Source organism: Budorcas taxicolor, chromosome 3 (assembly GCF_023091745.1).
Source record: "Budorcas taxicolor isolate Tak-1 chromosome 3, Takin1.1, whole genome shotgun sequence".
Taxonomy (NCBI): domain Eukaryota; kingdom Metazoa; phylum Chordata; class Mammalia; order Artiodactyla; family Bovidae; genus Budorcas; species Budorcas taxicolor.
Genome location: NC_068912.1, coordinates 15,261,644 through 15,272,998, shown reverse-complemented (window position 1 = coordinate 15,272,998; position 11,355 = coordinate 15,261,644).

Below are 11,355 nucleotides of genomic sequence, written 5' to 3'. Positions count from 1 at the left end.
AATCACAGAATTTGTGACCATTTGTGTCTGGCTTTTTTCACTTAGTATAATGTTCTCACAATTCATCCATGTTGTAGCATGTGTCAGTACTTCATTCCTTTTTATGGTTGAATACTATTCCATTGTATGGATATACCACTATTGTTTATCCACTCATCTGTTTATAGATATTCATCATTTCTGTATCCCCTTTGGAGAAAATCCTACTGAAATCCTTTGCCCATTTTAGAATTGGGTTATTTATCTTTTTATTGTCAAGTTGTAAGTATTCATTATTTATTATGAATTCAAGTCCCTTCAGATATATGACTTGCATTCTATAGGTTGTCTTTTCACTTATCTTTCTCTTTTTTTGGTCTTTTCACTTTTCTTGAGTTAGTTTTACTGATTTTAAAATCATCCATTTTACCTAGAATTTAAAATGTTTTGCATAAAATTTGATTAAAGGTCTCTTATTCTTTTAATCTCATTTGTATGGCTATTTCTTTCTGTTCTATCTTTTTTCTTTTCATTTTCCTTATCCTCGCCCGGGTCTTGTCTATTTGTTCAACTTTTTGAAGAATCCATAATTTAGTTTTAATCATCAATATGTTCATCAATTCATCAATAGCAAATTAAAGGTTTTTTTTTAAGTCTTTATTAAATTTGTTACAACATTGCTCTGTTTTATGTTCTCTTTCTTGGCCATGAGGCATGTGGGATCTTAGCTCCCCAATCAGGGATCAAACCCACACCCCCTGCATTGGAAAGTGTAGTGTTTAACCACCAGGGAAATCCCTGAAATTTTGTTTTTATTCATTATATTCTCCTTTTGGTAATATCTAATGTTTTTCCTAGTTTCTTAAGTTAAATGCTCAGTTTACTTATTTAAAATTCTTTTAGAATTTCCCCAAGAAAATTTCTTTGTTGGTACAATCAAGTCTGATTTTCTATACTCCATTCAATTGCACTTTGTGATATTGCTAATTGAAAAAAATCTCTCTTAAAGTGAGAGAGGTTAGGCTGAGGTCATTTTTCCTTCCTGTTTGCTGCATGGTCAAAAAAAAAAAAAAAGACTGACATGAATCTGAATGACTGTGCATTTCCTGGTGCTCATTTGGGTAGTATTAGGTAATCTACCAACCCTAAGGCAGTGACAGCTTGGAGTTCATATAAAACTCATATGACTGGACCCTATAACCTCTCTCAGTATCCTGTCCTGACCCTTGAAACTTGCCACTCCCTCATTGTTTCAGTGGCACTTTCTGTCTACAATCCAAATAGCGGTGGTACACATCCATACCTGCCCCCTTGAGTATCTCCCTGAATCCATTTAAATCAGCCCCAAATTGGAAAATGATGACACTGGATCTTGCCATTCTGGCCTGATGTCCTCACCCACAGCAGTGGGAGTTGTGATGGGGAAAAAGAAAAGATGGAGAGTGGGCTTTCACAGGGTCTCCAGTATATTCACCAGCACCGTTTGGGGTGTCACCTTCTACCTCAAGTGCTTTTGAATAATTTTTCCAAACAGATTTCCTATGAAGAAATCTGCTATCACTTCTAAAAACAGTTTAGATAGCAGATAACACAATCTGCTATCACCTCTAAAAGCCTTCTTACAAATGAGAAGTCTGTCAAAAAGAGAAGAATGGAGCAACTGTTTAAGAAATAGAGTGTCTAGCCCCAGCTCAGCCTCTGCTGAGTCTTGGCTATACTTGTGCTAAGTCCTTTATGGCCAGGACGTTTCCCAGTGTAGTTTTAAAATATGATTCCTGGGACTTCCCTGGTGGTTCAGCAGCTAGATTTCTCACTCCCAATGCAGGGGGCCCAGGTTCGATCCCTGGTCAAGGAACTAGATCCCACATATTGCAACTAAAAGATCTCAGATGACGCCATGAAACCAGAAGATCCTGAGTGCCACAACTAAGACCTGGTGCAGCCAGGTACAAAAATAAAAGAATAATCTTTTAAAAAATAAATAAAACCTGATTCCCCCTCCCTCCCCCTCACTTGAGCTAGCTTCAGTGAGCCTTGCCTATTTGTATACTTGGAAAATAAGTCGATTATGAAGAGTGGGTTAACACAGAAACAGACCCACAGACAACAGGCTTGTGATTGCCAAAGAGGGATGGGCGAGGGACTGACTGAGAGTTTGAGATTAACAGATGCAAACTGTTATATATAGGATGGATAAACAAGGCCCTACTGTATAGCACAGGGATTTATATTCAATATCCTGTGGATTAATATCCAATAGGCCATATGGAAAAGAATATGAAAAATAATGTATGTGTGTATATATATGTATAACTGATGTTATACATCACTTTGCAGTACAGCAGGAATTAACACTGTAAATCAACTATACTTAAATAAAAAAAATTTTTTAAAGAGTGGGTTTGCAAATCATAGACCCTCGGTGAAACTGTGACTGGCTGGTATCAGTTAACCCATTCCCGACTGAGAATTCAACAGTGACAAAGCTAAACCAGGAGACACAGCAAACCCCAGAGGCCCTGTTAGCAGAATGGGAGGATTATACTCCATGCTTATTACTCTTCAGAGCCTTAGGAGAAGCACAGTCCCTAAAGAGATGAACATTTTGTTCCAGGTTTCTCTGATGAAAGGCATAGGAAGAAGAAAAACCAAAAACTGAATTTTTGTAATCCTGTTAGACAAAACTCTTTCACCCTGTAGGCTGAAACTACTTAAGGCCAGGTGTTGGAAGATTAACCTTTTCTTGTCATATTTTAGGTCATACCAAATTATTTGCCATACTGGATTATTGCGACTAAGGTTAATGTGCTGAGTGGCCACGACTAGGCTCTTGACAATTGGAATGTGGATTTCTGGGAGAGCCAGAAGAAGTAGGGAAACCCCTAGCATCTGGGTTCCTTAAAAACACTTGTCAATGCAGCACTTCCCCCACCAAAACATGACTTTCATAGGATAATCATGAATGGACTTGCAGGTAAAACATTGTGTCATCTCAAATGTGGTTTCTCATCAAGGGCCCAAGGACAAAGCCATTGGAATCGCAGCAGAGGGGACAGGTGACATTCAGGCTTGGGTTTCCGCCAGGCCACAAATTCCTGCAGGACTAATTTTCCTGGAGAAATAACCACAATCAGAAAAAGGTCATGGTTTTAAAACCACCATCAAAATCACCATTTGGCAACAATGATAGTAACAATGGAGTCAGACAAGAATCATCAATGAATGCTATAGTGTATCAGAGAAAGAGGAGTAGCAGCATGTTTACATAGTCTCAAGGTATTTCCTCACAAGATACTTATTAGGCACAAAAGGGAAATAATATGTTTTCAGCAGTGGAGGAATCTAGCAAACACCACTTTAACTAAATGAGCCACGTGATAGATGTCATGCACCTCTTGATATAATGCTGTTAAGTGAACACATAACATAGTTCCCGCCAAAAGTTTCACAACCTGAGTGTAATTATAAGGAAATAGCAAACAAACCCAAGTGGGAAAATGTTATACAAAATAACTAGCTTTTACTCTTTTAAAATACATAGCAAAAAATGTCATAAAAGACAAAGCCTGTGGAACTATTCTGGATTAAAGGAAACTAAAGAGACATGCCACTTGAGTGTAAGGCATGCTCTGAGATATCTTTTGCTAAAAAGACATTAAGGGGACAATTGGAAACAACTGAATAAGGTTTCAAGATTATTGTAGCAGTGTTAATTTGCTGATTTTAATCATTGTACTGTGGTCACATAAGAGCATATTCTTGTTTCCAGGAAACACACACTGAAAATTTTAGAGGGAAAGGAGCATCAGGTCTGCAATTTACTTTCAAATTGTTCAGAAAAAAAAAAAAAGATGTAATTTAGTTACATTTAAAGCAAATGTGAAAAAATGTTAACATTTGGGGAATCTGAGTAAAGGGGATACAGAAATTCTTTGTACTATTCTTGTAGCTTTCTCTAAATCAGTAATTATGTCAAAAGAAAAAAAATACCAAAAGGAAGAAGAAAACTATCGCAACAGTAAAACAAACTTAGAAGTGTTTAAAAAAGGAGAGGCAACCCACTAAAGTACTTTAAGAACTGAATTGCCAGAAAAACACCAGATCTGAACTGTTGGGTCCTGAGTTTGACTCATATCAGCATAGCAAGGCATCTCAACCTCTCTAGCAACGCTTAATCCCAAATAAAGAGGGTAATGGCAGAAAAGAAATATTTTAGGAGTTCAATTCCATGGAGAAAGTTTTCATCAGTAACTATCTCAGGGATAATCCGAAGATCAGTGTTAAAACTTCCCAACAAGCAAAAACAACGTAATCAAATGTTTTGACTAAGGCACGCCCTCTACTTGTAAGGGTGTGTCAGCAAACTGGTGCTGGAAATTCAATCGTGTTCAAACACAGTCACCCAGCCGTGGGTACCCCTGTAGTATCAATCCAGTGCTTACCCTATAACACCGGCTTACTGAGCTGAGGGATGTGAAACAACTCTGAGGACTTGACCAATGTATGGTGTTGATATACTGAAGGATACCTTCTATTTTCTCCCCTTTAATTAAGAAGTTTTTTGTAACTGTGTTTTTCCTCTAGTGTTTACATCAGATGTCTGGGTACTTATTTTCTAAAAGGTGTAAGATGCAGCTGATCTGCAAAGAGGAGCAAGAGAATGGAGCAGATGTGCTGAGAGAATGAGAAACAGGAACCAAATGAAAAGCAAAAGGAATAAAACTTGTCTCCTGAGGGCTGTATTGTTTTGTCTCCCTATTATCTCACCTGAATCCATTCAGATCTACTAAAACTCTAGAAATGCATTCTTGGCGCTACTCTTTCATGCCAACGTGCCCACCAGCTGCAGTGGAGAAAGGAGAGAGAAGTGGGAATAGGTAGCCAAAACAGTGAGGATTTTCCCAGGACTCTGGCGTGATAAACACCAGCCTGTCCTTAGATACAAGTTTCAGTACTAGAAGCAACTCAAGGGGGTTCCTTGCAATAAAAGAGGAACTGTAAAAAAAAAAAAGAAAAAAGAAAAGAAAGAACAAGAGGAAGAGGATGCCTGATGCAGCAGGATCTGGAAAGAGAAGGACTTGAGAACACAGATGGAGAGATTGGTCTTAAACAGGAAGAGGAATACTTCATCCTGGTAATTAGAAAAAGAAATTCACACACATATAAAAAAAAACTGATTTTTTAAATTCTGCAACCACATTAGTGGCTCAGTTGGTTAAAAACCCACCTGCAGTTCAGGAGACCTGGGTTTGATCCCTGGGTTAGGAAGACACCCTGGAGAAGGAAATGGCTACACACTCGTGTTCTTGCCTGGGAAGTCCCATGGACAGAGGAGCAGAGCGGGCCACTGTCCATGGGGTCACAAGAGTTGGACATGACTCTGACTAAACCACAACAACCACAAAAGCCAAGGTAACATGTAACCATCAAACCCTGTTTTTAAAACCTGTTGAATCAATGAACAACTTGCCTTAGTGAACATCATTCAATCAGTGTCAACCCCTCATTTCTCAAAGTCAGACTGTCTTCAGTCAACAGCAGTCTCATAAGAGTAATCATCTCCCAAGGATGATGTCTATCTACGTATGCCTCTGAAAATACACTAGCTCCTGAACCCCAGCTTCCCCAAACCCTGTGGCCAGAAGATTTACAGTCTGCTTTGCCCATAGAGATAATATCTGACCAAGATGTCTCGCTCTTATTGTGTTGCTGTTGTTTAGTCACTAAGTCGTATCCAACTCTTTTGCAACCCCTTGGACAGCAGCCCACCCGGCTCCTCTGTCCATGGGATTTCCCAGACAAGAATATTGAAGACCTCCTTCTCCAGGGGGGTCTTCCTGACCTAGGGGTCAAATCCGAGTCTTCTCCATTGGCAGGCAGACTCATTACCACTGAGCCACCAGGGAAGCCCCTCTCTTTCTGTAAGCAATACATTTAGTGAGCATTTCTGGTTTCTTCCTAGTATTTATGGACATATCTGCATTCCTTTCTGCTTAAACCAAGGTGCTTCTCATAACAAGTAACAGAAAAACTAGCTCAAATGTCTCAAGCAATAAGAAGTGTATTGTCTTATAGCTACAAGTCCAAAGATGGTGTAGGCCCAGCTTCTCCGTGGGAAGGCTTTGTCCTTAAACTGGCTTCCTTCATTCTAACAGGATGACAGCCAACACCAACCGAGGCATATGTTTCTATGTTTAGCTCCAACAGGAGAAATAAATTCCGTCTGCCAATCAGAATGAAAAACCCTTCCCTCCAACCGTCAGTCTGATTGGACCAACCTGTGGACTAGTAATTCTCATCAGGATAATGTCAGATGTTGATAGGCTTAATCCTTGACTTTTTTAACTCAAAAAAATTGTTTTAATTTAATTTATTTATTTATTTGGCTGCACTGGGTCTTTGTTGCTTTGCACAGGCTTTCTCTAGTTGCAGGGAGCAGGGGCTACTCTTCCTTGCAGTGCATGAGCTTCCCTGGGGAAGCACAGGCTCTAGGCGCACCGGCTTCAGTAGTTGCAGAACTCGGGCTCAGTAGTTGAGGCTCGCAGGCACTAGAGCTCTGGCTCAGTAGTTGCGGCCCATGGGCTTAGTTGATCCTCAGCCTGAGGAAGCTTCCTGGCCTAGGAATCAAACCTGTGTCTCCTGCATTGGCAGGCAGTTTCTTATCCACTGCAGCATCAGGGAAGTCCAATCCTTGACTCTTGAAACAGTTACCTTCAAGAGAATGGTGACATAGTGATTGACTCAAACTTATCAGCATCCACTCCTAGAGCAGAAGATGGAGTTAGCTTCCTCCAAGTCATGTGAGCTCTGTTGAGAAGAAATGGACATGGACAAAATTAAGTTCTTTAGAAAGGAAAAGGGGTGCTTCTCTGGTGGTTCCCTGGCAAAGAGTCTACCTGCCAATGCAGGAGACACTGGTTTGATCCCTGGTCTGGGACGATTCCACATGCCGGGGAACAACGAAGCTGATGCTCCACGACTGTTGGCCTCTGCTCTAGAGCCCTGGAGCTGCGACTACCGAAGCCCCTGCACTCTAGAGCCCTTGCTCTTTAACAAAAGAAGCCACCACAGTGAGAAGCCCCTGCACCCCAAGTAGAGAGTGTCTCTTGCCAAAACTAGAGAGAAGCCCTCGCAGCAATGAAGACCCAGCACAGCCCAAGATAAATAAACTGTAAAAATTGTTCTTAAAAAAAAAAAGGAATACGGGGACGTGGATACCAAGAAAACAACCAAACATGGTCGCAAAACTACTGGACCTTTTCTTTTATGGTGTACCCATGACCACCTTCTACTGAAGACGTCTAATTTCAGATCTTCAAGACCAGGTCTCTTTCCAGACTCTTCCAACTGCATATTGGGTTGCTGTACCCAAGTGGTTTCAACCTTGTTTTCCTCCTGTATTTTCTGATGCCAGTGTGATACATGTATTCAGCCATCCAATCATGTACCCTTCATTCACTTAATTCCCCAAGATTGCCGAATAGTCAACCTAATCCCTCCCTTTTCTTCTTTCTTTTTTTTTTTATTGGCCTCGCCATGAGGCATGTGGAATCTTAGTTTCCAGTTGTTCATTGTTGTTCCGTTGCTATTATTTGTGACCTCATGGACTGCAGCATGCCAGTCTTCTCTGTCCTTCACTATCTCCTGGAGTTTGCTCAAATTCATGTCAATTGAATCGATGATGCTATCTAGCCATCTCATCCTCTGCCACCCTCTTCTCCTTTTGCCTTTAATCTTTCCCAGCATCAGGATCTTTTCCAATGATTTGGTTCTTCACATCAGGTGCCCAAAGTATTGGAGCTTCAGCTTCAGGATCAGTCCTTCCAATGAATATTCCAGGTTTATTTCCTTTAGGATTGACTGGTTTGATCTTCTTGCTGTCCAAGGGATTCTCAAGAGTCTTCTCGAGCACCACATTCAAAAGCATCAATTCTTTGGCACTCAGCTTTCTTTAGAGTCCAACTCTCACATCCGTATATGACTACTGGAAAAATCATAGTTTTGACTATACGGACCTATGTCAGCTTTCTTTAGAAAGCTTTCTTTAGAGTCCAACTCTCACATCCGTATATGACTACTGGAAAAATCATAGTTTTGACTATACGGACCTATGTCAGCAAACTAATGTCTCTGCTTTTTAATATGCTGTCTAGGTTGGTCATAGCTTTTCTTCCAAGGAGCAAGGAAGCATCTTTTAATTTCATGGCTGCAGTCACCATCTGCAGTGATTTAGGAGCCCAAGAAAAGAAAGTCTGTCACTGTTTCCATTGTTTCCCCATCTATTTGCCATGAAGTGATGGTGCCAGATGCCATGATCTTAGTTTTTTGAATGTTGAATTTTAAGCCAACGTTTTCAGTCTCCTCTTTCACCTTCATCAGGAGGCTCTTTAGTTCCTCTTCACTTTCTGCCATTAGAGTGGTATCATCTGCTTATCTGAGGTTGTTGATATTTCTCCTGGCAGTCTTGATTCCAGCTTGTGCTTCATCCAGCCCAGCAGTTTTCCTGATTTACTCTGCATAAATATTAAGTAAACAGGATGACAATATACAGCCTTGTCATACTCCTTTCTCCTTTTGAACCAGTCAGTTGTTCCACGTCCAGTTCTAACTGTTGCTTCTTGAACCACATACAAGTTTCTCAGGAGACAGGTAAGGTAGTCAGGTATTCCTGTCTCTTTAAGAATTTTCCACAGTTTGTTGTGATCTACACAGTTAAAGGCTTTATAGTAGTCAGTGAAGCAGAAGTAGAGGTTTTTCTGGTAATCCCTTGCTTTCTCTATGATTCAATGAATGTTGGCAGTTTGATCTCTGGTTTCTCTGCCTTTTCTAAACCCATCTTGTACATCTGGAGGTTCTCAGTTCACAGACTGGTGAAGCTTGAAGGATTTTGAGCATAATCAAACCTGTGTCTCCTGCAGTGGAAGGACGACCAGGGAAGTCCTTCTTCCCTCTTCTTATCACATTACATCCCCAGTCAATTAATTCTATTTCTTAAATATAATCCATATTCCTTCCCTCCTCTACTTCCTAACTATCTCAGCACCTGTTTACAAAAGCCTCCTAACTGATATTTCTTTTCCTGCCATTCTTGGCCTCTTTGAACAATCTTTCACATTGTCAACAGACAAAAAATAGATCTGATTCTGTAATTGCTTAGATTAAAACCTTTTAGTGGCTTCTCATTCTGACATATTAAGAGTAGAGATGGTGGCTGATTGGGCTGATGTGAGGTTAGGGATCTGGATTAGCGTCTCCTACTTCTGGGGCTTCCCAGGTGGCACTAGTAGTGAAGAACCCACCTGCCAGTGCAGGAGGCATAGGAGAGGTAAGCCCAATCCCTGGGTCGGGAAGATCTCCTGGAGGAGGGCGTGGCAACCTCCCGGGGCCCAGCCCTGGTGGATCCAGGGAATTCGAAGCATGCTCCAGACGGGAATTAGCCTGAAAAGGAGAGAAAGAAAAGAAGACACGGGGGAAACCAGTCTTTCCAGGAACTGGTCCATCTCTTTATTTTTCAGGAAAGCTTTTATACTTTAAGTTGTACATAGAGATCCATGGATAATACAAAGTCATGCAGGGTCAGCAGACCTGACCCTTATCGAGACCAGGCACTCTTTATGCATGCATACAAAGGTCTTAGGTAGTGTTACATCATCTTCTGGCCAGGGGGCCTGCTAACATTTTATGACCCTTTCTTTCTGATAATGGTCAGTCAACCAGAAAACTTATTTTCTCCAAAGGTGATTTTTCTAAAGTCAGGCGCCACTCTCTGAAAGTACCAGATGAAGCTGTATTCCTACAGGGCAAAGGTGCAGTGGGCTATAATCAAGAAAAGAATTTACTAGCCTAAGGTCTAATGTGATTAATATCAAAGGTTATTACCTATTTTTCTCATATGCCAGTTACATCAATTAATGTATATAAGGGACAAGTGATATGGAGACTCAGCAGCAAATATTGGCTCAACAATGAAACCCTCCACGGGTATATTTCTAACAATCCACTGATACCACACTAATAATTTCTAACTTCTCAAGAGACTCTGTATTTAGAAAGTTTAGAGCGTCTCGCGCCTCTCACGGTTGGAAGGCTGTGAACAATCACATGTGTGGTTGTAAGAGGCCAGATAAACTTGTCAGGCAGGCTAAAGAGCCATCAGAGGAGTTTTTGGACTGAAACACTCTTGTTATGCCCAGGAGACTTATTAACTGGAGCTCTAAGTTAACTCTTTCCAGAGAAAGGTGGTGGGGGATAGCCCCCTGTTAATGTCAGAAGAGTTGGTGAAAGGCATAATGCAATAAGGCAGACAGACTCTATTTTTGGGGTGGATGCTAGAGAAGGTCCAGGGGGGTTCCCTCGAGGCCTGATCTCGCCTTTGCCTGTCAGGCCTCTTCCTCATGACCTTTGCCATGGGTGGGATTCCCCATGCTGGCTCCCAGCAGCAACCCATTCCAGTATTCTTGCCTGGAGAATCCCACGGACAGAGGAAACTGGCAGGCTACAGTCCATGAGGTTGCAAAGGGTAGGATGTGACTGAAGTGACTTAACACGCATGTCCATTACTGAAAACTTAAACTTTTGGGGGGTTTTAGAACAGTAACCCCCAGAAGAGCCTCTGGTCATCTACATGCATGTGGAAGTATCTGCCCCAGTCCTTTCTCAGGAAGATGAATACCTGTCATCTGACATGGAAACCTACCTTTCAGGTGGGGGGCCTTAAAAGACAGAAAGGCTAGGATTCTCAGAGCCACAGCCTGGGACACCCAGAAGTGGGGTGCTCTACAGTGAACCTGGTCCAGAGCAAATGGAGTTAGCAGTGAGGCTGTTCTGTTTCAGAGGAGCACACTGCTAGGACTGGAGGCTAGGCAGGCAGGACTTGGCTGCACTGTAGATGAACCTGGAATGAACAGGTGGGAGGGAGAACAGGTGCTTCTGTGAAGCAAATGGGAAGGGACGACCTTGGCCTGGCAGTCATCAGGGCTCTTTCCCCCACGGTTGCTGTTGTACCATTCCACAGCAGTAATCCCTTCGTTTTCGTTGTTGAGTAGCATTCCACTGTGTGAAAATACCACAGTCTCTTTATTCATTTACCTCATGGAAAATTAGATTATCCACTTGAGTTCTTTCCTATTTTAAGCTACTTCAAATAAAGCTGCTGTGAACACTGGTGTACGTGTCTTCATGTGAATATGTACTTTCATTCTTCTTAAGTAAATGCTTAGGAATAGAATGGCTAGGACATATGAGGTGCATGTTTAACTTTTTAGAAAATGCCAAATTGCTTTACAAAGTGATTATACCATTTTACATTCCTATTAGGAATGCATGAAAGTTTTGGTAGCCTACTTCTTCACCAGCAGTTGGTATGATCAGTTTTTT